The sequence below is a fragment of the Doryrhamphus excisus genome, chromosome 8 (assembly GCF_030265055.1).
Source record: "Doryrhamphus excisus isolate RoL2022-K1 chromosome 8, RoL_Dexc_1.0, whole genome shotgun sequence".
Taxonomy (NCBI): Eukaryota; Metazoa; Chordata; class Actinopteri; order Syngnathiformes; family Syngnathidae; genus Doryrhamphus; species Doryrhamphus excisus.
Window position 1 is genome coordinate 14917698 of NC_080473.1, and position 26189 is coordinate 14943886.

At 42.2% G+C, this 26189-nt stretch overlaps 31 non-coding genes across 31 annotated transcripts; all 31 read left to right on the forward strand.

Annotated features, from left to right (window-relative positions):
- The first annotated feature begins 96 nt into the window (after positions 1-96).
- Positions 97-169, forward strand: trnam-cau (transfer RNA methionine (anticodon CAU)). Its single transcript has one exon. It is a non-coding gene; the product is annotated as a tRNA-Met (tRNA).
- Positions 170-291: 122 nt separating this feature from the next.
- Positions 292-364, forward strand: trnam-cau (transfer RNA methionine (anticodon CAU)). The gene has a single exon. It is a non-coding gene; the product is annotated as a tRNA-Met (tRNA).
- Positions 365-470: 106 nt separating this feature from the next.
- Positions 471-543, forward strand: trnam-cau (transfer RNA methionine (anticodon CAU)). Its single transcript has one exon. It is a non-coding gene; the product is annotated as a tRNA-Met (tRNA).
- A 122-nt stretch (positions 544-665) lies between these two features.
- On the forward strand, positions 666-738 carry trnam-cau (transfer RNA methionine (anticodon CAU)). The gene has a single exon. It is a non-coding gene; the product is annotated as a tRNA-Met (tRNA).
- A 122-nt stretch (positions 739-860) lies between these two features.
- Positions 861-933, forward strand: trnam-cau (transfer RNA methionine (anticodon CAU)). The gene has a single exon. It is a non-coding gene; the product is annotated as a tRNA-Met (tRNA).
- Positions 934-1039: 106 nt separating this feature from the next.
- trnam-cau (transfer RNA methionine (anticodon CAU)) lies at positions 1040-1112 on the forward strand. The gene has a single exon. It is a non-coding gene; the product is annotated as a tRNA-Met (tRNA).
- Positions 1113-1429: 317 nt separating this feature from the next.
- Positions 1430-1502, forward strand: trnam-cau (transfer RNA methionine (anticodon CAU)). Its single transcript has one exon. It is a non-coding gene; the product is annotated as a tRNA-Met (tRNA).
- A 122-nt stretch (positions 1503-1624) lies between these two features.
- Positions 1625-1697, forward strand: trnam-cau (transfer RNA methionine (anticodon CAU)). Its single transcript has one exon. It is a non-coding gene; the product is annotated as a tRNA-Met (tRNA).
- A 122-nt stretch (positions 1698-1819) lies between these two features.
- trnam-cau (transfer RNA methionine (anticodon CAU)) lies at positions 1820-1892 on the forward strand. Its single transcript has one exon. It is a non-coding gene; the product is annotated as a tRNA-Met (tRNA).
- Positions 1893-2014: 122 nt separating this feature from the next.
- On the forward strand, positions 2015-2087 carry trnam-cau (transfer RNA methionine (anticodon CAU)). The gene has a single exon. It is a non-coding gene; the product is annotated as a tRNA-Met (tRNA).
- Positions 2088-2209: 122 nt separating this feature from the next.
- On the forward strand, positions 2210-2282 carry trnam-cau (transfer RNA methionine (anticodon CAU)). Its single transcript has one exon. It is a non-coding gene; the product is annotated as a tRNA-Met (tRNA).
- A 122-nt stretch (positions 2283-2404) lies between these two features.
- On the forward strand, positions 2405-2477 carry trnam-cau (transfer RNA methionine (anticodon CAU)). Its single transcript has one exon. It is a non-coding gene; the product is annotated as a tRNA-Met (tRNA).
- A 122-nt stretch (positions 2478-2599) lies between these two features.
- On the forward strand, positions 2600-2672 carry trnam-cau (transfer RNA methionine (anticodon CAU)). Its single transcript has one exon. It is a non-coding gene; the product is annotated as a tRNA-Met (tRNA).
- A 122-nt stretch (positions 2673-2794) lies between these two features.
- Positions 2795-2867, forward strand: trnam-cau (transfer RNA methionine (anticodon CAU)). Its single transcript has one exon. It is a non-coding gene; the product is annotated as a tRNA-Met (tRNA).
- Positions 2868-2973: 106 nt separating this feature from the next.
- Positions 2974-3046, forward strand: trnam-cau (transfer RNA methionine (anticodon CAU)). The gene has a single exon. It is a non-coding gene; the product is annotated as a tRNA-Met (tRNA).
- Positions 3047-3168: 122 nt separating this feature from the next.
- Positions 3169-3241, forward strand: trnam-cau (transfer RNA methionine (anticodon CAU)). Its single transcript has one exon. It is a non-coding gene; the product is annotated as a tRNA-Met (tRNA).
- Positions 3242-3363: 122 nt separating this feature from the next.
- Positions 3364-3436, forward strand: trnam-cau (transfer RNA methionine (anticodon CAU)). Its single transcript has one exon. It is a non-coding gene; the product is annotated as a tRNA-Met (tRNA).
- Positions 3437-3558: 122 nt separating this feature from the next.
- trnam-cau (transfer RNA methionine (anticodon CAU)) lies at positions 3559-3631 on the forward strand. The gene has a single exon. It is a non-coding gene; the product is annotated as a tRNA-Met (tRNA).
- A 122-nt stretch (positions 3632-3753) lies between these two features.
- trnam-cau (transfer RNA methionine (anticodon CAU)) lies at positions 3754-3826 on the forward strand. The gene has a single exon. It is a non-coding gene; the product is annotated as a tRNA-Met (tRNA).
- A 122-nt stretch (positions 3827-3948) lies between these two features.
- trnam-cau (transfer RNA methionine (anticodon CAU)) lies at positions 3949-4021 on the forward strand. The gene has a single exon. It is a non-coding gene; the product is annotated as a tRNA-Met (tRNA).
- Positions 4022-4127: 106 nt separating this feature from the next.
- On the forward strand, positions 4128-4200 carry trnam-cau (transfer RNA methionine (anticodon CAU)). Its single transcript has one exon. It is a non-coding gene; the product is annotated as a tRNA-Met (tRNA).
- Positions 4201-4322: 122 nt separating this feature from the next.
- trnam-cau (transfer RNA methionine (anticodon CAU)) lies at positions 4323-4395 on the forward strand. The gene has a single exon. It is a non-coding gene; the product is annotated as a tRNA-Met (tRNA).
- Positions 4396-4517: 122 nt separating this feature from the next.
- On the forward strand, positions 4518-4590 carry trnam-cau (transfer RNA methionine (anticodon CAU)). Its single transcript has one exon. It is a non-coding gene; the product is annotated as a tRNA-Met (tRNA).
- A 122-nt stretch (positions 4591-4712) lies between these two features.
- trnam-cau (transfer RNA methionine (anticodon CAU)) lies at positions 4713-4785 on the forward strand. Its single transcript has one exon. It is a non-coding gene; the product is annotated as a tRNA-Met (tRNA).
- Positions 4786-4891: 106 nt separating this feature from the next.
- Positions 4892-4964, forward strand: trnam-cau (transfer RNA methionine (anticodon CAU)). The gene has a single exon. It is a non-coding gene; the product is annotated as a tRNA-Met (tRNA).
- A 122-nt stretch (positions 4965-5086) lies between these two features.
- trnam-cau (transfer RNA methionine (anticodon CAU)) lies at positions 5087-5159 on the forward strand. Its single transcript has one exon. It is a non-coding gene; the product is annotated as a tRNA-Met (tRNA).
- A 122-nt stretch (positions 5160-5281) lies between these two features.
- On the forward strand, positions 5282-5354 carry trnam-cau (transfer RNA methionine (anticodon CAU)). Its single transcript has one exon. It is a non-coding gene; the product is annotated as a tRNA-Met (tRNA).
- A 122-nt stretch (positions 5355-5476) lies between these two features.
- trnam-cau (transfer RNA methionine (anticodon CAU)) lies at positions 5477-5549 on the forward strand. The gene has a single exon. It is a non-coding gene; the product is annotated as a tRNA-Met (tRNA).
- Positions 5550-5671: 122 nt separating this feature from the next.
- trnam-cau (transfer RNA methionine (anticodon CAU)) lies at positions 5672-5744 on the forward strand. Its single transcript has one exon. It is a non-coding gene; the product is annotated as a tRNA-Met (tRNA).
- Positions 5745-6061: 317 nt separating this feature from the next.
- On the forward strand, positions 6062-6134 carry trnam-cau (transfer RNA methionine (anticodon CAU)). The gene has a single exon. It is a non-coding gene; the product is annotated as a tRNA-Met (tRNA).
- A 468-nt stretch (positions 6135-6602) lies between these two features.
- On the forward strand, positions 6603-6675 carry trnai-uau (transfer RNA isoleucine (anticodon UAU)). Its single transcript has one exon. It is a non-coding gene; the product is annotated as a tRNA-Ile (tRNA).
- Positions 6676-26189: the final 19514 nt, after the last annotated feature.

The following is a 26189-nucleotide window of genomic DNA, read 5'->3' on the forward strand; positions in this document are numbered from 1 at the left end:
GGTAGACTTCCTGGTTTTTCAAACCTTGAGATTTTGAGCATGAAGTTGTTAAAATTGACTTGACCAGGTTTAAAAGTTTTTATCTGCTGTCTGCAGGCCTCGTTGGCGCAGCTGGCAGCGCGTCAGTCTCATAATCTGAAGGTCGTGAGTTCGAACCTCACACGGGGCAGGAGTTTTCGAATCACCAAGCTCAAGGGTAGACTTCCTGGTTTTTCAAACCTTGAGATTTTGAGCATGAAGTTGTTAAAATTGACTTGACCCGGTTTAAAAGTTTTTAACTGCTGTCTGCAGGCCTCGTTGGCGCAGCTGGCAGCGCGTCAGTCTCATAATCTGAAGGTCATGAGTTCGAACCTCACACGAGGCATGATTTTTAGAATCATAAGGCTCAAGGGTAGACTTCCTGGTTTTTCAAACGTTGAGTTGTTAAAAATGGCTTGAACCGGTTAAAAGTTTTTAACTGTTATCCACAGGCCTCGTTGGCGCAGCTGGCAGTGCGTCAGTCTCATAATCTGAAGGTCGTGAGTTCGAACCTCACACGGGGCAGGAGTTTCAGAATCACCAAGCTCAAGGGTAGACTTCCTGGTTTTTCAAACCTTGAGTTTTTGAGCATGAAGTTGTTAAAATTGACTTGACCTGGTTTAAAAGTTTTTAACTGTTATCCACAGGCCTCGTTGGCGCAGCTGGCAGCGTGTCAGTCTCATAATCTGAAGGTCGTGAGTTCGAACCTCACACGGGGCAGGAGTTTTAGAATCACCAAGCTCAAGAGTAGACTTCCTGGTTTTTCAAACCTTGAGATTTTGAGCATGAAGTTGTTAAAATTGACTTGACCCGGTTTAAAAGTTTTTAACTGCTGTCTGCAGGCCTCGTTGGCGCAGCTGGCAGCGCGTCAGTCTCATAATCTGAAGGTCGTGAGTTCGAACCTCACACGAGGCATGATTTTTAGAATCATAAGGCTCAAGGGTAGACTTCCTGGTTTTTCAAACATTGAGTTGTTACAATTGGCTTGAACCGGTTAAAAGTTTTTAACTGTTATCCACAGGCCTCGTTGGCGCAGCTGGCAGCGCGTCAGTCTCATAATCTGAAGGTCGTGAGTTCGAACCTCACACGAGGCAGGAGTTTTAGAATCACCAAGCTCAAGGGTAGACTTCCTGGTTTTTCAAACCTTGAGATTTTGAGCATGAAGTTGTTAAAATTGACTTGACCCGGTTTAAAAGTTTTTAACTGCTGTCTGCAGGCCTAGTTGGCGCAGCTGGCAGCGCGTCAGTCTCATAATCTGAAGGTTGTGAGTTCCAACCTCACACGAGGCAGGAGTTTTAGAATCACCAAGCTCAAGGGTAGACTTCCTGGTTTTTCAAACCTTGAGATTTTGAGCATGAAGTTGTTAAGATTGACTTGACCCGGTTTAAAAGTTTTTAACTGCTGTCTGCAGGCCTCGTTGGCGCAGCTGGCAGCGCGTCAGTCTCATAATCTGAAGGTCGTGAGTTCGAACCTCACACGGGGCAGGAGTTTTAGAATCACCAAGCTCAAGGGTAGACTTCCTGGTTTTTCAAACCTTGAGATTTTGAGCATGAAGTTGTTAAAATTGACTTAACCCGGTTTAAAAGTTTTTAACTGCTGTCTACAGGCCTCGGTGGCGCAGCTAGCAGCGCGTCAGTCTCATAATCTGAAGGTCGTGAGTTCGAACCTCACACGAGGCATGATTTTTAGAATCATAAGGCTCAAGGGTAGACTTCCTGGTTTATCAAACCTTGAGATTTTGAGCATGAAGTTGTTAAAATTGACTTAACCCGGTTTAAAAGTTTTTAACTGCTGTCTGCAGGCCTCGTTGGCGCAGCTGGCAGCGCGTCAGTCTCATAATCTGAAGGTCGTGAGTTCGAACCTCACACGGGGCAGGAGTTTTAGAATCACCAAGCTCAAGGGTAGACTTCCTGGTTTTTCAAACCTTGAAATTTTGAGCATGAAGTTGTTAAAATTGACTTAACCCGGTTTAAAAGTTTTTAACTGCTGTCTGCAGGCCTCGTTGGCGCAGCTGGCAGTGCGTCAGTCTCATAATCTGAAGGTCGTGAGTTCGAACCTCACACGGGGCAGGAGTTTCAGAATCACCAAGCTCAAGGGTAGACTTCCTGGTTTTTCAAACCTTGAGATTTTGAGCATGAAGTTGTTAAAATTGACTTGACCCGGTTTAAAACTTTTTAACTGTTATCCACAGGCCTCGTTGGCGCAGCTGGCAGCGCGTCAGTCTCATAATCTGAAGGTCGTGAGTTCGAACCTCACACGGGGCAGGAGTTTTAGAATCACCAAGCTCAAGGGTAGACTTCCTGGTTTTTCAAACCTTGAGATTTTGAGCATGAAGTTGTTAAAATTGACTTGACCCGGTTTAAAACTTTTTAACTGTTATCCACAGGCCTCGTTGGCGCAGCTGGCAGCGCGTCAGTCTCATAATCTGAAGGTCGTGAGTTCGAACCTCACACGGGGCAGGAGTTTTAGAATCACCAAGCTCAAGAGTAGACTTCCTGGTTTTTCAAACCTTGAGATTTTGAGCATGAAGTTGTTAAAATTGACTTGACCCGATTTAAAAGTTTTTAACTGCTGTCTGCAGGCCTCGTTGGCGCAGCTGGCAGCGCGTCAGTCTCATAATCTGAAGGTCGTGAGTTCGAACCTCACACGAGGCATGATTTTTAGAATCATAAGGCTCAAGGGTAGACTTCCTGGTTTTTCAAACCTTGAGATTTTGAGCATGAAGTTGTTAAAATTGACGTAACCCGGTTTAAAAGTTTTTAACTGTTATCCACAAGCCTCGTTGGCGCAGCTGGCAGCGCGTCAGTCTCATAATCTGAAGGTCATGAGTTCGAACCTCACACGAGGCATGATTTTTAGAATCATAAGGCTCAAGGGTAGACTTCCTGGTTTTTCAAACATTGAGTTGTTAAAATTAGCTTGAACCGGTTAAAAGTTTTTAACTGTTATCCACAGGCCTCGTTGGCGCAGCTGGCAGCGCGTCAGTCTCATAATCTGAAGGTCGTGAGTTCGAACCTCACACGGGGCAGGAGTTTTAGAATCACCAAGCTCAAGGGTAGACTTCCTGGTTTTTCAAACCTTGAGATTTTGAGCATGAAGTTGTTAAAATTGACTTAACCCGGTTTAAAAGTTTTTAACTGCTGTCTGCAGGCCTCGTTGGCGCAGCTGGTAGTGCGTCAGTCTCATAATCTGAAGGTCGTGAGTTCGAACCTCACACGGGGCAGGAGTTTCAGAATCACCAAGCTCAAGGGTAGACTTCCTGGTTTTTCAAACCTTGAGATTTTGAGCATGAAGTTCTTAAAATTGACTTGACCCGGTTTAAAAGTTTTTAACTGCTGTCTGCAGGCCTCGTTGGCGCAGCTGGCAGCGCGTCAGTCTCATAATCTGAAGGTCGTGAGTTCGAACCTCACACGGGGCAGGAGTTTTAGAATCACCAAGCTCAAGGGTAGACTTCCTGGTTTTTCAAACCTTGAGATTTTGAGCATGAAGTTGTTAAAATTGACTTGACCCGGTTTAAAACTTTTTAACTGTTATCCACAGTCCTCGTTGGCGCAGCTGGCAGCGCGTCAGTCTCATAATCTGAAGGTCGTGAGTTCGAACCTCACACGGGGCAGGAGTTTTAGAATCACCAAGCTCAAGGGTAGACTTCCTGGTTTTTCAAACCTTGAGATTTTGAGCATGAAGTTGTTAAAATTGACTTGACCCGGTTTAAAACTTTTTAACTGTTATCCACAGGCCTCGTTGGCGCAGCTGGCAGCGCGTCAGTCTCATAATCTGAAGGTCGTGAGTTCGAACCTCACACGGGGCAGGAGTTTTAGAATCACCAAGCTCAAGAGTAGACTTCCTGGTTTTTCAAACCTTGAGATTTTGAGCATGAAGTTGTTAAAATTGACTTGACCCGGTTTAAAAGTTTTTCACTGCTGTCTGCAGGCCTCGTTGGCGCAGCTGGCAGCGCGTCAGTCTCATAATCTGAAGGTCGTGAGTTCGAACCTCACACGAGGCATGATTTTTAGAATCATAAGGCTCAAGGGTAGACTTCCTGGTTTTTCAAACATTGAGTTGTTAAAATTGGCTTGAACCGGTTAAAAGTTTTTAACTGTTATCCACAGGCCTCGTTGGCGCAGCTGGCAGTGCGTCAGTCTCATAATCTGAAGGTCGTGAGTTCGAACCTCACACGGGGCAGGAGTTTCAGAATCACCAAGCTCAAGGGTAGACTTCCTGGTTTTTCAAACCTTGAGTTTTTGAGCATGAAGTTGTTAAAATTGACTTGACCTGGTTTAAAAGTTTTTAACTGTTATCCACAGGTCTCGTTGGCGCAGCTGGCAGCGTGTCAGTCTCATAATCTGAAGGTCGTGAGTTCGAACCTCACACGGGGCAGGAGTTTTAGAATCACCAAGCTCAAGGGTAGACTTCCTGGTTTTTCAAACCTTGAGATTTTGACCATGAAGTTGTTAAAATTGACTTGACCCGGTTTAAAAGTTTTTAACTGCTGTCTGCAGGCCTCGTTGGCGCAGCTGGCAGCGCGTCAGTCTCATAATCTGAAGGTCGTGAGTTCGAACCTCACACGGGGCAGAAGTTTTAGAATCACCAAGCTCAAGGGTAGACTTCCTGGTTTTTCAAACCTTGAGATTTTGAGCATGAAGTTGTTAAAATTGACTTAACCCGGTTTAAAAGTTTTTAACTGTTATCCACAGGCCTCGTTGGCGCAGCTGGCAGCGCGTCAGTCTCATAATCTCAAGGTCGTGAGTTCGAACCTCACACGAGGCATGATTTTTAGAATCATAAGGCTCAAGGGTAGACTTCCTGGTTTTTCAAACATTGAGTTGTTAAAATTAGCTTGAACCGGTTAAAAGTTTTTAACTGTTATCCACAGGCCTCGTTGGCGCAGCTGGCAGCGCGTCAGTCTCATAATCTGAAGGTCGTGAGTTCGAACCTCACACGAGGCAGGAGTTTTAGAATCACCAAGCTCAAGGGTAGACTTCCTGGTTTTTCAAACCTTGAGATTTTGAGCATGAAGTTGTTAAAATTGACTTGACCCGGTTTAAAAGTTTTTAACTGCTGTCTGCAGGCCTCGTTGGCGCAGCTGGCAGCGCGTCAGTCTCATAATCTGAAGGTCGTGAGTTCGAACCTCACACGGGGCAGGAGTTTTAGAATCACCAAGCTCAAGGGTAGACTTCCTGGTTTTTCAAACCTTGAGATTTTGAGCATGAAGTTGTTAAAATTGACTTAACCCGGTTTAAAAGTTTTTAACTGCTGTCTGCAGGCCTCGTTGGCGCAGCTAGCAGCGCGTCAGTCTCATAATCTGAAGGTCGTGAGTTCGAACCTCACACGAGGCATGATTTTTAGAATCATAAGGCTCAAGGGTAGACTTCCTGGTTTATCAAACCTTGAGATTTTGAGCATGAAGTTGTTAAAATTGACTTAACCCGGTTTAAAAGTTTTTAACTGCTGTCTGCAGGCCTCGTTGGCGCAGCTGGCAGCGCGTCAGTCTCATAATCTGAAGGTCGTGAGTTCGAACCTCACACGGGGCAGGAGTTTTAGAATCACCAAGCTCAAGGGTAGACTTCCTGGTTTTTCAAACCTTGAGATTTTGAGCATGAAGTTGTTAAAATTGACTTAACCCGGTTTAAAAGTTTTTAACTGCTGTCTGCAGGCCTCGTTGGCGCAGCTGGCAGCGCGTCAGTCTCATAATCTGAAGGTCTTGAGTTCGAACCTCACACGAGGCATGATTTTTAGAATCATAAGGCTCAAGGGTAGACTTCCTGGTTTTTCAAACATTGAGATTTTGAGCATGAAGTTGTTAAAATTGACTTAACCCGGTTTAAAAGTTTTTAACTGCTGTCTGCAGGCCTCCTTGGCGCAGCTGGCAGCGCGTCAGTCTCATAATCTGAAGGTCTTGAGTTCGAACCTCACACGAGGCATGATTTTTAGAATCATAAGGCTCAAGGGTAGACTTCCTGGTTTTTCAAACCTTAAAATTTTGAGCATGAAGTTGTTAAAATTGACTTGACCCGGTTTCAAAGTTTTTAACTGCTGTTTGCAGGCCTCGTTGGCGCAGCTGGCAGCGCGTCAGTCTCATAATCTGAAGGTCGTGAGTTCGAACCTCACACGAGGCATGAGTTTTAGAATCATAAGCCTCAAGGGTAGACTTCCTGGTTTTTCAAACATTGAGTTGTTAAAATTGGCTTGCACCGGTTAAAAGTTTTTTACTGTTATTTGCAGGCCTCATTGGCGCAGCTGGCAGTGCGTCAGTCTCGTAATCTGAAGGTGGTGAGTTCGAACCTCACCCCAGGAGTTTTAGAATCAAGCTCAAGAGTAGACTTCCTGGTTTTTCAAACCTTGAGGTTTTAAAATTGAACCGGTTAAAAGTTTTTAACAGGTGTCTGAAGGCCTCATTGGGGCAGTTGGCAGCGCGTCAGTCTCATAATCTGAAGGTCGTGAGTTCAAACCTTACACGAGGCAGGAGTTTTAGAATCATAAAGCTCAAGGGTAGACTTCCTGGTGTTTAAAACCTTGAGATTTTGAGCATGAAGTTGTTAAAATTGACTTGACCCGGTTTAAAAGTTTTTAGCTCCTGTCTGCCAGCCTCGTTGGTGCAGCTGGCAGCGTGTCAGTCTTATAATCTGAAGGTCGTGAGTTCGAACCTCACACGGGGCAGGAGTTTTAGAATCACCAAGCTCAAGAGTAGACTTCCGGTTTTTTTAAACCTTGAGGTTTTAAAATTGACTTGAACCAGTTAAAATGTTTTAACTTTTGTCTGCAGGCCTCGTTGGCGCAGTTGGCAGCACGTCACTCTCATAATCTGAAGGTCGTGAGTTCGAACCTCAAATTTAACAACTTCATGGTGAAAAAACGTTTGAAACACCAGGAAGTCTACTCTTGGGCTTTATGATTCTAAAACAGACTGTCAGCTTTAGTAAACCCGAAAATCAAAATGTGGGCTGGCATTTGTCTGCAGTCTTTGGTAAAAAGACTAAATATCCAAGGTTCGAGCAGGTGGTTTGGTAGAAGTTGAGTGTGCCCATTTTGTTCACCAATGAAGTCTACTCGTGGGCTTCATGATTCTAAAACTCCTGCCTCATGCGAGGTTCAAACTCAAAACATTCAGATTATGAGACTGCCAGTTAAGACTTCGCTCTATGTACTCCTTCCCTTTCGTCTGTGGAAAAATTGCTTGATTTGGGTTTTTCAAACAACTCTGAAACAAATGAACAAACGAGGGTGGGGAAAAATAAACACAATGTATAATACTGTGCATATTGAATTAATACCAACTGCAAATGTGAAGCAAACGTCTTTCCTTATTGTATAACTGGCATTGGATACGCGTCTATACAATACAATCTATCATGTCACATATTGTTTTCCTTAAGAACATGGTTACATTCTCACAAAAGCTTTTTTTTTTAATTTAAAACAAAACAGTACAGTGTAAGTATATGGATTATTAATTGGCAAACTTTGTTAGCTAAGAAAAAATAAGCAGAACAGGTGGTTTGGACTACTTTTTCCATTATTCATGGAGATCTTCTGTTCACACATCGATGGTGCTGGGTTGCACCTGCAAGAGGGTGAAAAATCCTTACAAAGCATGGATTTAATTCCTTCTTTCCTATATGTTATACATACATCTGTTCTCAGTTTGCCAATTTCTTGTGCATGCATACAGTGTCCTCTGGGAATGTCTGCAGTGTTAACAGTGTGCTCCACCCAGAAGGAGGGCTTCTATGATATCAACATGTAGCCCCTTTAATACACACTGCATCATTGTTAATGGATCTGTCCATCCATTCTTCTCAGTAGGGCCATGGGTAATCCGGTACCTAGCCTAGCTGACTTTGGGCACATATAGACAAACAACCAAACGCGCATATTTTGGAGTGTAGGAGGAAGCCGAACAAAACCTATGCAAACATGGGGAAACATGTAAACTCAACATAGAGATGTTCCAAGATACAAATCCGGATCTCCTGACGTCAACATGCTAACAACAAGGCCACCTTGGTACCACACTGTAATGGTAATGGTTTTACTTAATTTGAACATGCATCAGATTACATTTGAGTGCATCCCATAATCAGTTCCCAGTTCCACATGTCCAAAAGGAGTAGGAAGAAGCAAAACTTATTAAATCCTACCCCTCCATCTGGTACTTTTACAATCAGTAACTGTTACATTTGTTCACTTTCTGCTTTCCATAATACAGTTTATGGTTTTTTTTTTTATAATGTACCTTGTACCGAAGTACGAGGTGATATGAGCATCCAATGCCATAATGGGCAATCCATTCCATAGTTTGATTCCACATACTGAAATGCTATGGCTTTTTAACGTAGTTCTAGCATAGAAGTGTTTCAAATGTACTTCTTCCCTGAGATCATATTTCTCCTCTCTTGTAGAGAAGTATTGGATGACATTTTTAGCTAATTGGTTGTTTTTATCCTTATGCATTATATGGCTTATGAACAATGGAAATTGACGAGCAAAGATTTTTGAGTTGAATCTAATAAAATAATTTCACTTTTTTTTATTGCAAATGTCAATCTTGCAAGAGTTTGGTATAAGTGTATTTAGCAGGCTATGTAGGCGTACATTGTAATACAATATATGAACAATGTATACTGGCATTAACAAACATAATATTGTTATTAACAGGTGTATTATATGGTGTAGTTTGCATATTTAACAATGAGGTCTTATGAGCAAGTATCAAAACATCAATAATGTTATCAAGAGTCTGATATGCCTCTCTTGCCACGGTGTAATACATAATATGATTGTCATTCAAAGCAGAGGCATTCATAATCAGTTCAGAATCGTCATGGGGTTGTCACCGTGGAGTTACCTGCCGAGCTCGAGCTGCACTGCACTTTACATCCCTTTGAGCTCTGTGATGGAAATGATCTCTCTTTAATCCCATTGTTTTTCTATCACCATAAATAATGCAGTGGTAATGTGTTTTTCAGTGGAACCTTTTGGGGTCTGCTTGACTCAGAAATTTAAGTATTTAATCTAATTGAGTATACAAGTCAATATTTCATAATATTATAACGGGAAATGAATATTCATATCAAAAAGTCTGTAGGTTTTCTAAAAAAAACTGTTTTCTCCCTTGACTACAGAATATACAAAGATCTTTAAAAACTTGAAAGAAATGGAATGACACACTGAAAAATGTTTTTATTGATTTATTTATTAAATCATTCACTGTGTAGCTTGTTCAGAGTCACAGGTGCGCTAGTGCAGACTTGGTGCCAAAAGCTCTGAAGTCAGTCAGTTGCAAGGTATATACACACAAATAATAATCAAATAATAATCACACAATAAATGAAAATGAGTTAATTTTACGGGCCTCAATATATTTCCATGTCAGCCTGAGCACCATGCCACATTTGTTCCATAGAACAACGGCACAAACCATTTTGTGAGCCCCTTTGTCAGTAATACAGTCTTTTTGTCTCAGTGGGTTGTATCTGTACGTTACATATAAGTATAGGCAATATATATGTAATAAGTAATATTGCTAGATCCAGGTTCCACTCACTATTGGAACATCTTTTTGTGGAGTTGGCATGCCATTTTGTTTTTGTTTTTGTAAGCTCTTGTGTCGAGTTACCTCTGTTTATTGTGGCACCGGCTGCTGAAGCCCAAGCTTCAAATAGATTTAGCAACCTCCGACACTTTCTTATGAGGAGCTGGTGATAGTCAGTGGAGTGAAACCAGACAGACTAGAGGAGTCAATCAATGTTTGAGTCCCCTCTTCACCTCATTCAAGCCTTACACAACTACAAAGCAGGTGAAGAATGTCCAACACAATGTCTGTATATGTGTGGTAGGTGTGTGTTCGTGTGCAGACAAATCACTTGACAGAATTTAATTATCACTGCTCTGTTTGGACAAACACAGTGGCACGGAGAGATCCCACAGACGCAGTAATGGCAAGGAGAATCCGAATGAGGAGAGTTGAACAACATTGTTTTTATGGATGAATGTGTGTTTGTTTCAATATATGCACGTCCTTTTTAAAGTACAGTAAATATCTGCTTTTTGCAGTCATATTCTTGGACCACCGGCGAATGGCAAAGGAAATGCAAGTAATTAAAAATGTTAATCCTTCTTCCGTGAGTAGTTGTTACATTCCTAAAAATGTCTAATTTTGGCATGCCTCGCTCCTACCTCACCAAATCGTTGGCATGCTCCTCCAATTTTGGATCAACATTTGCAATAAAAGTGACTTTTGTAAAAAAAAATTCTCTCATCAATTGTCTTTGTTCACAATCCAGGTTGAAGCCATAAATATGTTTAATAATGCCCTTTCAACTACAAAATCTATTAGGTATTTACCACTAATGGTGATGATGATAGGTGGCATGGCTCACAGCTAGGAGACCAGTGTTCAATTCCAGCCTTGGTCATTTAAAAAAAAAAAAAAAAAAGCTGAATTAAATATATTTTTACGCTGTGCTGAATGAATGAATGAATGATTTTGAATATCAAGATGAAGAAACAGGTTGCACAGTGGTCGAGTGGTTAACGCACAGGCCTCACAGCTAGGAGACCCGCGTTCAATCCCACCCTCGGCCATTTCTGTGTGGAGTTTGCATGTTCTCCCGTGCATGCGTGGGTTTTCTCCGGGTACTCCGGTTTCCTCCCACATTCCAAAAACATGCTAGGTTAATTGGCGACTCCAAATTGTCCATGTGAGTGTGAATGGTTGTTTGCCTATATGTGCCCTGTGATTGGCTGGCGACCAGTCCAGGGTGTACCCCGCCTCTGCTGGGAGGCTGGGATAGGCTCCAGCATCCCTGTGACCCTTGTGAGGAAAAAGCAGAAGAAAATGAATGAATGAATGATGATAATGAACAGATAGAATCCAAGCTGGTAACCATTCATAATGGACTAAACCAATAAGCAAATTTCCTAAAAATAATTGTATGACTGTTTTACATGATAATTACATGTTGTTTTATGCAAAGATTTAGCTATTTGCAAAAAGAAGCACACTTTTAAGCAACATCATCACAATGTAAACCGAGTGGAATTACGTTCAGAATTTGCTCTCCTGGTTAAACAGATGTGCATCGTCTTTGTCCAGTCCTTGATGTTGGCCTCTTAAAACTTTCCAAATTGAGAGTTTCCCGGTTGTCCTCTCGCCCAGCTTGTCATCTGTCAGAGTTGAAGCTGCTCCCTCGTGGCCAGTCAATGACAGAACACACACCCTTCCCATATCAGATGAACCGCACACAAACTGACCTCCATTGCCCGTCTTTTTAAAGGAGGGAAATACATTCAGCCACGGCACCTTCACTGCACTACTGTCTGGCTCATCTGACTTAGAGCGCTATTCCATGATCTCTAAGTGAATATTCCAATTCTGAGAGTGACTGAGAAAAGTAATAACACACCAGTCGTGAAGGTGCAACATATATAGTTTTTATTGTGCTCTAATCAGTTGAAAAATGGTGCCACCATAACATTTGAGAATACCTAATACAATAAATGCAATCATGGCTTCTGTTTAGGTGTCCAGTGAAATTGCACGGATGTCATCTGACGGCGTATTTAATATCATATCATCTATCATATTATCTGGGAATTGCGATGATTGTCCTTGATTCACGTTTTTCTTTTTTTATTATTGTTGCTCAATGACAGCATGCCTGTTTAGTTCCATTCCCAAGATTCTGAAAATTAAGAAGCAAAACTATTATTACTTTACTTTTACACAAAAAAAAACTTTTATTCAAAAATTATTGTTTCAATTGTTTGTGGTTTGTTAAATTTGTTGTTTTTTTAAATTGTCTAATTCTTTAAATATGAAGCAATTAAATTGGAGGACAAATGGTCATTCCCATTTACAGTATTAGCGGCAGCTTTTCTTTTCCTGTCATTGTGCAGTCAATCAATATTGTGGCAAGAAACGACTTGGAAACGTGCAAAAATTCTAGCTAAACAAATGCCTTTCAAATCCTCACCCTCTATCACCTACTACAAAAAGTTGCCTAGATGTGACTATGATATTTTTGTATATATTTTTTTTATTTTGTAAATATTTAAAGGCAAAGCTTTTGTGTTATTAGTTATTAATTTCCCTTTTTCTCATTACATTATGCCGTTTACTCTTCCATCACAGTGAGCTTAGTAGAGGTAATAGAAGAGAGAGTGTTATTTCAGCTATAATTATTACCTGTTATTGGTATCGCAAATATACAGTAAATTCTGAATTGTAGGAGAAGGCATTCATGGATTCCTGTCAGGAAATAATGTAAGCCGACCATTTGCAGCGTTATTATTATTATTTTTTTGTTAGTGCACAAATACTCAACTAGAAACTCAAACCAGACAAATTCAACAAAATGCAAAGTTGAATAGCAGTGAGGCGTACAAACATATTCAAGGGTACAAAATGTACACATGTGCAAGGTCATTTAAAGAAACTCGCCTGGTGTAATTTCGTGGTGAAAAAAAGATTTCTATATTGTTCAGGCCGCTGGGTTGTGCCAGCATTTCTCTAAGCCACGTCAACATAATCAACACTCCTTGTCGACTTACAATAACACAACTTGGGTTCTCTATGCTGCAAGTTTTGAGGCTTCAGGTGAGAGGCGAGGTACACCCTGGAATGGTCGCCAGCCAATCACAGGGCACATAAAGTCAAACAACCATTCCCACTCACATTCATACCTATGGACAATTTGGAGTATCCAATTAACCTAGCATGTTTTTGGAATTTGGAAGGAAACCGTAGTAGAAAAACAAGAAAACTTACGCACACACAGGGAGAACATGCAAACCTGAGCGGGGAATCGAACCCAGGTCTCCTGGCTGTGTGGGCCACAGCTAACCACTTGACCATTGTGCACCATATAAAAACATAAACAGGTAAAAGGTGTTTAAACAGTGGTTAAATCAAGGAGTGATCTACTGTATTGCTTGAAAATGAAAGTAAGCAGTATACAACAATAGGCTGAAGTTTTAGTAAAGAGTAATCAATGATCAAGTTGTTCTTTTAGGAACTCAATGCTTATTCAACAGACCAGTGCCCTGCAGTAAATTGAGCTCCGCCGAGCCTGACAGAGATTAAAGAACATTCCAGGACAAAGAAATGGGAAGGAAGAAGGAAACCCTCCACAAGACAAGGCTTTGTCTCTTATTGACTGTAGTTGATCTGGGTTACTTGACAGGAGTCCTTTGTGATTTAAGTATGATGAAACGGAAGTGCAGGTCTAAATGAGGTAACACTTTCTCGGTGAAAGTTCAGAGAGAAAGTAGTATGACATTCATGGAAACATGAAAATGGGGGTGACTTAGTACAGCGCTTATAGTATGTAGCACACTTTATAGCGGTAAAAGTGCTTTTCCGGTAATGGTTCCTCTCACTAATATGTAAATATTATGTATTTATTTTTCATCACTGCTTCAATAACCTCCAGTGGACCAGTGGTCTATCGCTTCACTTCTTCTCCAACTCTCTGATGCTGATGCTAATGGAAGAACAAAACAAAATGGAAATTATTCATCACACATTTATGAATTTAATAATATTGGTTGTCATGCCAAAGTGAGAGAAAACAATGATTGGTTATTTGTCTTGTAGAGTCTTGTTGAGTCTTTACATATACTAAAACAACATACCTGTTGTGGCCATTTTTTATATATATACTGATCAGAACAGTGAATGTTGTTATTGTGTTATTGTTATGAATATGTCTTTCTTTTCTTTGCTGTGTGTCAATGTGACGTCACAGGCAAGATGTTGGTCGTGGTTTCAAACTTATTTTGATGAAATAAGCACTTGTATGTGTATCTTAACTTTAACTTTAATAACAAATGGAATGTTTTTTGTTGTTGTTTTTTTTTACACTCAAGTCTGAATTGCTGACCCAAGTAAAAACAGTTGTTCATGAGCTATTTTTCTGGGTTCCTGTCACTCTCAGTGCAGGCAGGTAGCAGTGGGGAGTGGAAGGCAAAACTATTCAAGCAATCTGAAGACTTACCAGGAAAGCACTGATGCAGTGCTTGTAAACATCACAAGTGACAATATGGAGCAAGAAAACAGAAGAGGGGGTCTGAAAAAGAGCAGGTAGGTGGTTGCTGGAAATGACTTGGCAAACTAACATCAAATAGAGAGGACACTGCTGAGACATAAAGCAAGGTTTTTGGACAATGTTCCGACAAAAAGATAGTAAAGTAATTCCTTGTTTATTTGGTTCCAGACCACGTAAGTGAATTCCTTGGTTATAAATCAATAATTTCATAGTTACTCCATAGAAAACCTGTTTGACAGACCTTATAATTAACCTGAAATCTGAGGTCCAGTGACATCTGCCCCCTTGCAAATCATGCTTTGTTTCATCCACTTGACGTGGTGGACATTTGATCCCGTTTGGGGGAGCGAGTATCACACCTGTAGAGGATGCTCCTCTGCCATGTGCTGACTCAACGAGGATTGATCCATATCCGTAACTGTACTCGAAGTGGGTGGGGAATAAACCAGAAGTGGGTGTGATTTAACCAGAAATTTTGGGGGCTGGATGGTGGTCGAGTGGTTTTAACGCAGGCCGCACAGCTAGGAAAGCCAAGTTTGATTCCACCCTCGGCCATTTTTGTGTGGAGTTTGCATGTTCTCCCCGTGCATGCGTGGGTTTTTTTCCAGGTACTCCGGTTTCCTCCCACATTCCAAAAACATGCTAGGTTAATTGGCCACTCCAAATTGTGCAGCATATTTTGCTTTTCTTCACACAGTAATCGACTCTTAGCTGCTGGAACTACATTTTCTTGATTTTTGACTTAACTGAGGTGTGATTTTTCTCAAGCTGTTGTGCTTCTCGTGAATTCCTGCCTCACATTTTGAAAAACCCGGCTGTATTTCATTGGATGTTTGAGCTTAATTGTTAAACAATTCATATAGTTGAATTGAGAATAAATACATAAATGCAACCAGTGACATAGTGGAGTATACAATATAATTCAGTTTTCTAATATTAATTGAGGGGCTGCACGGCGGTGAGTGGTTCGCGCGCAGACCTCACAGCTAGGAGACCAGGGTTCAATTCCACCTTCGGCCATCTCTGTGGGGAGTTTGCATGTTCTCCCCATGCAACCAGATACTCCGGTTTCCTCCCACATTCCAAAAACATGCTAGGTTAATTGGCCACTCCAAATTGTCCATAGGTATGAATGTGAGTGTGAATGGTTGTTTGTCTATATGTGCCCTGTGATTGGCTGGCCACCAGTCCAGGGTGTACCCCGCCTCTCGCCCGAAGACAGCTGGGATAGGCTCCAGCATGCCCCTGGGACCTTTGTGAGGCTAAGTGGCAGAAATTTAATAAATTCATGAATGAAGTCAAAACTTTGTTTTATTATTTGTAGTTATAGAGTTTGTCAGGAAGATGATTACCTGTCTATCAAAACCCATCAACTTTTATATCACGTCCCACAACAACAAAGTCAATTCGGAAAAGGTCATGCCAGTGTTTTTTTCATCTGTTGTCTGTTATATTGAGCTTATTTGACAATCATCATTAGCACCAATGCACTTTTTTAAAATACAATTTCAAACTTTGCAATGCTGTCCATATTGCTTGTCTTCTTGAAATTCTACTTGTGCTGTCTTATATATATTTATGACTCTATTTTTTTCTGGTGGTAATTTGTAGTCATGTACAACTGCACAGCATCATTAACAGGTTTAAGAGGACCAGTAATCATTCGGTTGATCATATATTGTGAATGTTTTTTTTTCTTTGTAAGGACGTTATTTTTACAACTGCATCTTGTTGAAAAGATGTTTGCTATGCACCGGCACAGATGTGCCTAAAAAGTGTCAGTGCCATGTTTTTCAGTTTTTGCTCGTCAACAAGCACAAAGTCTTGCATGACATGGAGAGACAGACAAGATTGATTGTGTAATGATGACTCAGCACCTTGTTGGGTCACTGTGTCCTGTACCCCAGACAAAAGCGATACAGAAATGCTGTACAATACAAGTTGGAAACATGGGAGAGTAAGACATACTAATAAATATAACCTTTATTTTGACCTGAACATGTTATCTCACTTTGATAACTCTAATTAAATGCAGAACCGCAAGTGATATTATGCAATCTTTACCATTAGGGCGCATTAAAGGTTGTTTAATGAAACCTGGCTAGCAGCCAGTGATGCTTTCAATGGGGCGGGGGGGTCAATGCTTAGTGACTCAGCTCTCCAAGTGACTGAGGGTGGGTGACACTAATATAAAAATATGTGAAACAATTAGTGCAGTTGCTCTGAGTCTGAGAGCAATTATCCTCTAATAAGCAAAGGGCAAATTTCTCAACAAGAGAGCAAACGTCTCTGGTGCCTACTTCAAGCACTTTATGACCATTTGGTGGTATATACTTTTTTCTGTTATAGTACAGCTTTTTGCCGTAAATCCTACCGTGTGCATGTGAAACTTACCTATTCAGTCTGGACTTTCAGGACTATGGTGGATCAACATGCACCAAACACTTCATGAGAGGTGCTCATTAAAGATTTCCTGTGACCCACTTCCCCTTGACTGAGTGTAACAAAACCTGGCACAGTTATTAGTCTATATCTGTCTCTGCATAGGTACTACCAATGATGACACAGTTCTCCCATCATTTTATGCAGCTGTGAAAACCCTGCCTGGAGAAGTCTGCGAGTATCACAATCCATTACTTGAGTGTTTCAGAGGTTCTTACAATTAGAACATGACTTCCTGGCTGGAAAGAGGTGATGTGGACAAGATAGCAACTAGATCATTGTTTTGCAGGAGGCTGTAAGGGTGTACATCAATGGATATTGTGCAGAAGTTGATTTATTTTAAGGGTTCAACTCGTACTAAGACACAATTTTAAGTCTTGGGAACCGTGTTAATCAGTTAATTTGCTGCATCAGTAGTTTACAATATTGTTCTTTCTTCATCAATCCATCTTTTTTCACTTAGCTGAGGTCAGGTTGCGGGAGCAGCAAGCAAAGCAGGGAAAACCAGACCAGATCCGGTGGATCCCGAGGCGTTCCCAGGCCAGTTGAGAGATATCGTTTCTATAACATGTCCTGGTCTTCCCCGAGGCCTCGTCATCGTCAAGTTCAATAACAGGAATTTCAAGACCGCCCTAATCCGGACACAAACTTTAATGGTACCAAAGTGGCAGCCACAAGTAAAGGATGGTGCCGTTATTAATGGCAGACTTTGTGATCGGGGCGCTATCTCCACTCCAATGCTCGCCTATGTCGTACAATGGGATATTCCCACTAAATATCCACTTCATCTCATTGAACACCCCCCTTGCTGTGTGGCCTCTCAAGTACAGGAGACCTCTTTCTATTGAAATACTTCCATTATCACGCATCGCTCTATATTAGTGCACATGAAAGAGAAACAGATATGGGTTCAGACCTGCAAATCACCATAAGAGATAAACCACCTTTAGATATAATGCTCAACAGTGTCGTGCAGAAATCTTTAAAAAACAAATAAATACATAATAAAAAAGTATTGAATGAGCGTCATTATATTAACATATATATATATATATATATATATATATATATATATATATATATATATATATATATATATATATATATATATATATATATATATATATATATATATATATATATATATATATATATATATATATATATATATATTTGAACGCACAGTGTTTTGTCTCTGCGTCACTATCATTTCCTTTTTGGTGCTGTTTACTCTTTTCCATTTTGACTGCATGGCGGACGAGTGGTTAGGGTGCAGGCCACACACACAGCTAAGAGTTCAATTCCACCTTCAGCCATCTCTGTTGCATGTTCTCCCCGTGCATGCGTGGGTTTTCTCCTTGTACTCTGGTTTCCTCCCACATTCCAAAAACATGCTAGGTTAATTGGCCACTCCAAATTGTCCATAGGTATGAATGTGAGTGTGAATGGTTGTTTGTCTATATGTGCCCTGTGATTGGCTGGCGACCAGTCCAGGGTGTACCCTGCCTCTTGCCCAAAGACAGCTGGGATAGGCTCCAGCATCCCTGCGACCCTCGTGAGGATAAGCGGTAGAAAATGAATGAATGATTTTTTTTCCATTTGACTTTTCGCTGTGGGCGCAGGGAGCTCACCTGTGGGTTATTGGCAATTAGTATTCTATTTAAGTTCAACTTGGGCTTCTGCTAGTTGGCAGATCATTGTCTCATGTGAGATGTTTGGACTACTGTCCTGCGTGGTGAGCGTTTATGTTGTCCTGACTGTGTTTCCGAGCCTTTCTGGTGTTGGTTTGATACTTTATTTCCCTGAGATTAATGCTGCTCCTAATGAGCTCACTTCCGTTAAATAAAGAGATTGACTGCATCAGCCATCATGTCTGTGCATTCTGGCGTCACTCTTCATGAAATGATAGTGACAGACAAAAAGATGAACATCATAAAGCACTGTCCTCCTTTTTCCATAGTGTTGTTTGTCATGCACTACTTTATACAATAAAAGACAAAAAATGGGTCAATGAATCCCGCAAGACTTGAAACAGTAATTCTTGAATAGAATCTAACTGAAGTGCAAAATATGTATGTTTCAGGAAAACAATTAGACTGCAACACAATCAGTCATTTGATCTATGTTGGGAAAGTACTCCGACAAGACGGATGGAAGCAAAAGAACTAACAAGTCTGCAGAGACCCAACTGAATAATCCTTCCGAGAGATATCCTTCTTTTCTGTTCAGTCAGGCCAGCTACTGCATGGAGGAAAACCAGGTAATAGATCAATATGATCATACTTTTGTATGATCATCATACTTTTTTTTTTTTTTTTTTCCAAGATGGCGGCGCCCTGTCCGGCTGCGGCTGCTTTGGCTCCTGGTAATACAGACACTTTATCAATAATTTCGCCACATAGATCAGTGTTTTCAGCATCAAATGCCCAGCGTAACAGTACTAGAATAGTATACGACAGACAGGCTATCCTTCGTCTGAGAAAAATCAGCAATTTGAAGCCCATAAACTTTGAAAGCCTTGATCTGCTACGCCAGTTAGGAATAACAGATCACAGTACAGACCGCCCGTGGAGACATCGAAGGCGATGCGAGAGGAAGCAGAAGCGGGGTTGTCGTGGTGGACTTACAGCTAAGCTAAAAGCGAACCCGTTCCGACCAGCGCTTCCATCAGTCTTGCTCGCCAACGTACGCTCCCTGGAAAACAAATTGGACTACCTGAAATTGGACTTAAGCACCAAACGGGAGACAAGAAACTGCTGCATCCTCATCCTCACCGAGACATGGCTCAACTCATCTGTCCCGGATTCCGCCATTAGCCTGGACGGGCTCACAACATTCAGGTCTGACAGGAGCCATGCACTCACGGGTAAAACCCGGGGGGGCGGTGTTTGCATCTATACTAATAACAGTTGGTGTAACAACGCTACCCTGGTCTCCAGTCACTGTTGTGTGGACATTGAGTTTATGATTGTGAGATGCAGACCTTTCTACCTTCCCCGAGAATTCACCAGCGTCACCATTGTTGCCGTCTACATTCCACCTGATGCTAACTGCAAGCAAGCCCTGAATGTACTCTACCTTGCCATCAGCGACATGCAAACCACACACCCGGACAGCGTGTTTATTGTTGCTGGAGACTTTAACCAGGCCAACATGAAGACGGTGCTTCCGAATTTCTACCAACATGTGGATTTTGCTACTAGAGGTGAGAATACTTTGGACTTGGCTTACACAAACATCAAGGAAGCCTTCAAAGCCGTCCCCCGCCCACACCTTGGCTCCTCAGATCACAGATCTGTTATGCTAATTCCAGCATACCAGCCCCTGCTCACCAGGGGAAAGCCTGCTGTGAAGAAGGTGAGGGTGTGGCCAGAGGGAGCTATGTCTGCACTGCAAGACTGTTTTGAGTGCACCGAATGGGACATGTTCAGAGAAGCTGCAACATACAACCAACACACCAATGTGGGGGAGTATGCTGCATCTGTAACAGGCTATATACAGTGGTGCATGGAGGAGGTTACAGTCACCAAGACGATCATCACACGGGCCAACCAGAAACCTTGGATGACTCAGGAGGTGCGTGAAAGACTAAGAGAACGCAATGCTGCGTTTAAATCTGGTGATGTGATGGCACTCAGATCAGCAAGGGCACATCTGAACCGTGCCATCAGAGTGGCAAAGCGTGCCCACAGCCGGAAGATCCAAAGCTTCTTCCAGGACTCCGGCAACACCAGACGACTGTGGCAGGGCATCCAGACTGTCACTGACTACAAAGCCAGACCTGCATCCTGCCAGAATGATATCAGCTTCCTCAATGAGCTAAATGACTTCTTCGGAAGGTTTGAGGCTCTGAACAATAACCCTGCGAGGAAGGCTACCCCCCACCCAGATGAACAGGCAGTCAAGTTTGACACTGCTGCTGTGTGGAGAGTCCTGAGGAAGGTCAACGTGCGGAAAGCTGCAGGCCCAGACGCCATTCCAGGACGGGTGATCAAGGAATGTGCAGACCAGCTGGCCCACGTGCTCACAGACATCTTCAACACCTCACTGGCCCAAGCTGTAGTCCCCCCGTGTTTCAAGTCCGCCACAATAATTCCAGTGCCCAAGAAACCATCTATTAAATGTCTGAACGACTTTCGGCCTGTTGCACTCACATCAACCATTATGAAGTGTTTCGAGAGGGTGGTTAAGGACCATATCACCTCCATACTCCCCCCATCACTCGACCCTTTCCAATTCGCGTACCAGCCAAACCGCTCCACTGAAGACGCCATCTCCACCGCTCTCCACCTGAGCCTGGAGCACCTGGAGAAGAAAAACACCCATGTACGGATGCTGTTCCTAGACTTCAGCTCAGCATTCAACACGATCATCCCCCAGGACCTGGTACGCAAGTTGGAGCCGCTGGGCCTCAAGACCTCCCTGTGCAACTGGCTGCTTGACTTCCTCACAGATAGAACCCAGTATGTCAGAGTGGGCGACAACACATCCAGTGTCATCTCCCTGAACACCGGCTCACCCCAGGGATGTGTTCTGAGCCCCCTGTTGTTTACCCTAATGACCCATGACTGTCGCCCCAAGTACAGCAGCAACCATATCCTGAAGTACGCGGACGACACAACAGTTGTGGGCCTCATTCAGGACAACAACGAACTGGCTTACAGGGAGGAAGTGCGACACCTTGTGGATTGGTGCAAGGCGAACAACCTGATCCTGAACGTTGACAAAACAAAGGAGATCATCGTCGACTTCAGGAGATCCAGACCCAGCCACACTCCACTCAGCATCAACGACACAGCCGTAGAAGTTGTGAACACAACCAAGTACTTGGGGGTGCATATCACGGACAACCTCGGCTGGTCACTCCACACCTCCGCTCTGGCGAAGAAGGCACAGCAGCGACTGCACTTCCTGCGGCGGATGAGAAGAGCCTCCCTCTCCCCTCCTATCCTTACCACCTTCTACAGAGGGACTATCGAGAGCCTGCTGACCAACTGCATCTCCGTCTGGTCTGGGAGCTGCAAGGCCTCGGACTGGACGTTACTGCAGAGAGTGGTGAGGACAGCGGAGAAGATCATCGGGACCCAGCTCCCCCCCATTAGGGAAGTAGCAAACAGCCGGTGTGTATCAAGAGCCCATCGGATCTGCTCTGACCCCACACACCCCCAGCATGGACTGTTCTCTCGCCTGGCATCGGGGAGAAGGCTCTGCAGCATCCGCTGTAGGACGACCAGGTTCAGAGACAGCTACTTCCCCCTGGCCATCAGACTGCTCAATGCCAAATAAGCCCCTCTATCTTACTTACATTATTATTATTTATTTTAATTATTTAAATTATTTGGGCAATTTACTGTTCACGCTGCACTTTACATTATGTTGTTCACATTTGGTGTCTATTTATTCTCCACATTATTATTATTGTTATTATTTATTATTACTTATCTTCTTTTGTGTCTGTTATATGGGAGCCAGGCAACGACATTTCGTTGGCAATTTCACTACTGTGTTTTTGTGCAATGACAATAAAGGAAGTCTATCTATCTATCTATCTACAAGCATTCCCCAACAGGATATTGACATCATAAACATTGGCATGTTAAATGCACACATTTTGACAGATGTATGAAGTAGTCAATGACATGCAGTCATACAGGTGATGATGATAAAAAAAATAATATTATATTGCACCTTTAGGTTGAGAGAGTGGACCGGGAAGTCAGGGCTTCCCTACTGAGTCTTGTGTCCTCACCACCTAGAACCGGATAAGTAGAAGAAAGACAGATAAAATAAATACTTGTTAATAGCGCTGTATGATTCCCATCATTTTTTGCAGATTTCTTGAAAAAATGCATGGCAGAAACCTCAGATAAGGCTGCCACAAGCATTTCTTCTCGGCTTAGTGCACAAGCCTACCATCTGAGTGCGCTTTTGGCACATGCCAGTTTCTTTTTGTCAGCATGTAGGCAATAGTATAATGTTGCAGAAACATTTATTACACAGTGTGACTTTCGACAGTTTAATTATTTTAATTGAAGTGAGACATTGATAGTCGCTAATAAAATCATCCTAAAGAGGCTCAGGCATGGGTGAGCTGCAAGGAGCTCGTCAGTGCCACCCTCCGTCGAGAGGAAGAGCCAATGTTTTTGTTTGTTTTTGGTTTTTTTCATGGTAGCACAAGCTAGAGAGCAGCAAATTGATTAAATATATTTTTATGCTGTGCTGAATGAATGAAGGATCAGGCTGACCATGGTGGACGAGTGGTTAACGCGCAGGGCTCACAGCTATGAGACCCGAGTTCAATCCCATCCTCGGCCATCTCTGTGTGGAGTTTGCATGTTCTCCCCGTGCATGCGTGGGTTTTCTCCGGGTACTCCGGTTTCCTCCCACATTCCAAAAACATGCTTTATTTAGGTTAATTGGCGACTCCAAATTGTCCAAATTCTCCAAATTATTTCCTCGCTAGCCTTTTGAATGTTAAGCTGCTGTGTGATGAGTTTTGCATTCGTTGGAAGACGACACTGTGATGCAGACTGTTCTATTGGTCAATGACATCTTGCCATTTCCAACGGGTTAACATTGTAGACATCGAGTGGTTAGCACGCAGACCTCACAGCTAGGAGACCCAGGTTCAATTCCACCCTCGGACATCTCTGTGTGGAGTTTGCATGTTCTCCCAGTGCATACGTGGGTTTTTCTCCTGGTACTCCGGTTTCCTCCTCCCACATTCCAAAAACATGCTAGGTTAATTGGCGACTCCAAATTGTCCATAGGTATGAATGTGAGTGTGAATGGTTGTTTGTCTATATGTGCCCTGTGATTGGCTGGCCACCAGTCCAGGGTGTACCCCGCCTCTCGCCCGAAGACAGCTGGGATAGGCTCCAGCAACCCCCGTGACCCACGTGAGGATCAGCGGTAGAAAATGAATGAATGAATGAAGATGAAGGATCAGGCTTCACAGCTAGGAGACATGAGTTCAATTCCATCATCGGCTATCTCTGTGTGGAGTTTGCATTTTCTCCCTGTGCATGGGTGAATGTCTATATGTGTCCTGTGATTGGCAACCAGTCCAGTACGTACATTGCATCTCGCCCAAAGACAGCTGGGATAGGCTCTAGCATACCCGTGACCAGAGTGAGGATAAGAGGCATAGAAACTGATGGATGGTAACCTTGTATGAATTGTTGGTTTAACACTGAATCCCACCGTCCAGAGCTTAGTCTCAATGACTCATTCCTCTTCATTTTCAGTTAATTTTGTAGACATTGTTGTAGAACTGCTGCTTGCAATAGAATACTGTTCACTGTGGATTATAGGCCCAGTAAAACTCAACAGCATGCTTTCTCTGGAACGGTAAATGCTTTGTACATCATGTCGTTTGACTACTCACTTCAGGGGCACTTTTTATTAAGACAAATTCATTAGGGAAACATCCCCGGGTTTTTAAAGTTGAGAGTTACTGTGTTGCTGCTGAGGGCTCAGGCGTAATGAGAAAAACAGCCATAAATCAAACTCTCTCAGCAGAGTCTAAGGTAATCAGCTGTGGGTCGGGGTGGGACAGAAACCTCTGGGATGGAGTCACTAGAAATAGACAGAGAGATGTTTTTTTTTTTTTTTTTAATTCAGGACAGCGCAATGGCAAAAAAGTAGAGCTGCAAGACTTATTAGCAGCTTAGTATCACTGACTTGCAGAGTGTGAAACCACTTCTGTGGATTCACTTCTTGATGTCATGTGCTGGATTTATACTATTGAGAAAATCAATCAATTACTTTATATAGCGCCAAATCACAACAGTTATCTCGTGGTACTTTTACACATGGAGGTCACGTACATAAATGAAAAACAGAGAGCCAACTCCCTCAGGGGAAGAAAGCTTGAACAGAACCCAGACTCTGTGGGGCGGCCATCAGTCTTGACCGGTTTGGTTAAGATAGAGTAGAGGGATAGATGGTAGATCAAGCCAGGAGTCTTAGTCTTAGTCCAAGGAACATAGGGAAGTGTCACTGATACATGAGTGTATCGGGGGTCAGTCCTAGCTATACGCGTTTGCATAGAGGTAAGTTTTGAGTTGAGTACCATAGCAGTACCATATGGCACGCGTCTTGATATTGTCTTATTATTATGGTAATGATAATGGTTTTATTTCATTTGAACATGCATCAGATTACAATTGAGTGCATCCCATAATCAGTTCCCAGTTTCACATGTCCAAAAGGAGTAGGAAGAAGCAAGGCTTATTAAATCCTACCCCTCCATCTGGTACTTTTACAATCAGTAACTGTTACATTTGTTCACTTCCTGCTTTCCATAATACAGTTTAAGGTTTTTTTGTTTTGTTTTTTTTAAATAATGTGCCTCGTACCGAAGTACGAGGTGATATGAGCATCCAATGACGTAATGGGTACCATAATAAGTGTCAATATAGTGATATATATAGCACATCATGACTGGTTCATGACTCTTCATCCTTGTATTTAGCAAACATCAACTGCTTGTATTGTTTCTTGAATTGGCTCATCGTTGGGCATTGTTTGATTTCCTTACTCAATCCATTCCATAGTTTGATTCCACATACTGAAATGCTATGGCTAGCATAACGTAGTCCTAGCATAGAGGTGTTTCAAATGTAGTTCTTCCCTAGATCATATTTCTCCTCTCTTGTAGAGAAGTATTGGATGGCATTTTTAGGTAATTGGTTGTTTTTAGCCTTATGCATTATTTTTGCTGTTTATTAATACACAACATGAGTCCGACTGTCCTTTTACCAAAACCAGAAGTCAGCTGGTCGCCTGGCTATGATGTCATGAGCGGTTGACTCTGTACATCTTTGTTAACTAACACAGTTACGCCACAAAGCTCGGCTTTTCTTATTGATCAAGGCTGCAAAATAATCAAAAATTGAGCCAAAGAAAGTTTCCAGTATTTTGATAAAGAAGATTAAAATCAATGTTTCAACAAATTCATGTCAATATAAGGTTTCCCCTTTCAATTGTCATTTGTATGCATTTTTGGGAGTACAAAAAAGATTAATTGGTTTTTCATCCTTTCCGTATGTTACGGCATGAGTCTGCAAGGAATCGATGATGGTAATTGAGTTTCCACTGTACATGTGTGTCTACTCCACAAAACTCAAAATACATAAACTGACCACCAAAATCAGAAAGGTCATTCCCTTTATCAAAAAAAGCTGTTCAACTTTTGGTATTTTCAAACAATCAAGGACATAATAGTGGGTTGTAAGAGGTTAAATATATTTATTAAAACCTCTTTGGGGAAGTAAGTGCCCATCACACACAGAGGGTGGTTCGACTGCTTTCCTGAGGCTGTATGTTTCAAAAGCTGACCTGCTGTGTACGATATTATTGGAGGAAGGTGACCTCAGCACTTCAACGTGATATTCTCAATCAAATCCAGTATAAACATAATTAAGTTCTTGAGCCTGACTGGCACGGATGTTTGCAAAGGGAGCACTCCCTCACACTCCCTGGATGTTTGACCTATCTCCACTTGGCATTTTTTGACATCCTTGGGTGACCTTTATATGTGCTGTCTATCTTGTTAACATGTTACAAATAAATGTTGATATTTGTCACAATTTGAAATTAAACTTTGTAAAAATGTTGTTCAACCTGAATAAAATGGTTTATGGCTTTCATGTCCGTCACACGTGCTATTATTTGCTG